Below are 2954 nucleotides of genomic sequence, written 5' to 3' on the forward strand. Positions count from 1 at the left end.
GAAGGGACAGGCAGGGAAGGAATGAGATGTTTGTCATATCTTCCACAGCAGAAGCTTATGCTTGGTCACTAACATCTGTTCTCTCTCAACCTGGGCCTTAAAGAAACTATATTTCCCAGCATCCCTTGCTGTTACCTGAGCCAAGCCAAACTTTGATATCTGTGAATGCTGTGTCTGGACCACAAACACTACCTACTCTCAATCCAAATTCTCTTTCCCATTGGCTGATATTGATGCCCAGGTATTCAAAAGCCACACAAGAAAGCCGGAAGGGTCTCTCTGCCCTCTGGTCCCAGTGATGGTGGAGAATCAAAGCAGTGACCTCCGCCCTGTCAACTCTACCCCGCCACCCTCCTGAGCTACTTCAAACTCCTTCCACAGTTGTGAAATCAGCTTATTTGTTGGGCTCTGACTCTTTTGGGGTCCCTTAGTCTCTCCCATCAAACACCAAGAAGTATGTGATCCAAGTCTGCAGGGGCTGCCTGGGTTAACTGCAATTTTTTTCAAAACCTAACTCAAACTAGCTCAAGAAAAAGGGAATTTCCTGCGCAGTTAACAGGTAGGAGGTAGACAGATCTGTCTTCAGGCACAACTGGTCCCAAGAGCAACATCTCCACCCTCCCTCCCTAACTAGATTCTCGCTCTGGGATCTACATTTCATCCGGGCTGACAGGAGCCAATGCCTACTTACCCTCATGGTCAACAGGACTCTATGTCTCCTGATTGGCCCAGCTTAGGTCATGTGGCTACTCCTGACCTAAACACAATGGTCAAATAGATGAGGCTTTCTGATAGGCTAACCTATTTATTACCCTGGCTCTTGGAAGAGAAATTCTTGAACAGTCCACATCAATAGCCACAGCTCGGCAGTCTCCCGATGACTGGCACTTCCTCACTCCTCAGACTTTTGTTCTAGAATGTGCTTTCATAACCAGAGTCAACCGATTTCCCCACCGGCAGTGGAATACCCTGCGAGGGGGCTTGTGCTGAGACTCAGCTGTGCAGCCCAGCCCAGGACCAGGACTCTCTTTGTCCGTCAGTCCTTGCAACTTTTGTCCCATTAGGGTAATCATACCGCAGCTGGCATATAGGAGGGACATGGCATGTAAGGGGCAGGGAATGTAAGGGAGAAGAAATATTATCCCAAGTACCCTTCCTCTGCACCATATGTACCCTCAGGGGCTGAACTGCTGGCATCCCTCCATGAGAAGGCCAAATACTCTCTCTCCCATGCCATTTGACAGCGTATCTGATTTCCTGCCTTGGAGGAGACATCTAGGCTGTCCAAAAGCTATAAGGACATGAGGGTCTTCCAGAGAAGTCCCTGTCCCACAGGCTGGGTGACTGTTTCAAGTTCCACACACACCCAGGACTCTGATCATCACAGTTCAAGCACATTTCTCTCTCCCAAATTTGAAATAAATGCTTTTCTCTAAAAATAATGTCTTTTTGGAAATTGCCTGCATTTTAAAGGAGGCCTCAAACTAGAATTCTGGGCTGACCTTGTCAGCTGTGTGCTTTCTGGATAATTGTTTACACTGTCTTGGCCTCAACTTTCTAGCAACAAAAGGGGTACAATGCCTTTGACCTCACATGAAGTGGAATTTTTTGGTTTCTTTGGAGATTCAGTTGTGTCATGTGATGTTTTTCGAAAACTCTCTTATGAGAGGATGCTTTTGCTGAAGCAAACATGTGGGAGGATGTTTTGCAGTCTAAAAAAGGACATGTGATATTTTGCTAGAGCAGATGCTTGAGAGAACATGCAATGTTAAAAAAGAGACAAATATAGGCCAATGGACAATAGACGATGCTGATGGTATCGGTACACCATGCTATTCTTTACTGGTCATTGTTGGGCTTTGCTGATGCTGGTCTTCGCTGAGGATGCCGAGTGGTATTGGTTCACCTTGCCATTCTTTGTTAGTCATCATTTGTCATGACTTCATAAAAACACACCAAAAAACTTCCAATGCTGTTCTGGTGGCTTCTTGCAGCTTCTGCAGATTCAGGCTGATTGACAGAGCTTTACGGTTTCTTCTAGATCAACCTGCTGTTGGTGATTCATAAATGGTGTTTATGAATAGGTCAAGCTGCCACTACTTATTTGTATAAACTAAACTACTGATATCTTGACAATGCAGATTAGATTTGCTCAGAAAAAAAAATTTCTAAACAGGTCCACATCCTCCTTTGTTCTATCATCCTTTCCTTTCCACGACCTCTGGTGGGTGCTGGGCTAGAAGGGAGGTTAAAGCATTAAGTAACCTTATTAAAAATAAGTTTAAAAAATTTAAGCCTATACCCATAGGGTAGCTGTGAGCATTTCATGTGTGGCATGGTTTTTCCTGGCCAAACACATGTTGACCACAGATAGTACACTAACCACAAACCAAAGAAACAGATCCAGAGTGGCTTAGCAGGTCTCCCTGCTTGTGCTCCCTGATTGCTTGTGAGGATGTGGGTTTGGGCCCATAGCACTCACACCAAGCCTGAAGAGAAGCACACATCTACAAGCCCTTCTACAGCAAGGTGGGAGGCTGAGGTGGAGCACTTCCTGATGTGCACAAGCCGACTGGCCCATCAAACACCAGAACAGGCAAACTCCCTGTTACAGAGCAAGGTTGGCAGTGAAGACTAATACCTGAGGTTGTCCTCGGACCTCCACTGTGTGCTGTGGCCTGTGCCCACACTAAAACATACTCAGAGTGTACCACATGATAGGAGAGAGAGAGAGAGAGAGAGAGAGAGAGAGAGAGAGAGAGAGAGAGAGAGAGAGAGAGAGAGAGAGAGAGACTATTCCATCTGAGCCTAGCTTGTCATCCAGTGCTATTTACAGGAGTATGAGTAAGGGGTTAATTATAGAGGCATGGCTGAATCTGGTAGCTGCCTCACTCACATTCCTGTCTGCCTAACAAATTCCCAGAGCTGCAGCTCTAGCATTCCCAAGGTGCAGG

This window comes from Apodemus sylvaticus, chromosome 1, assembly GCF_947179515.1.
Source record: "Apodemus sylvaticus chromosome 1, mApoSyl1.1, whole genome shotgun sequence".
Lineage (NCBI taxonomy): Eukaryota > Metazoa > Chordata > Mammalia > Rodentia > Muridae > Apodemus > Apodemus sylvaticus.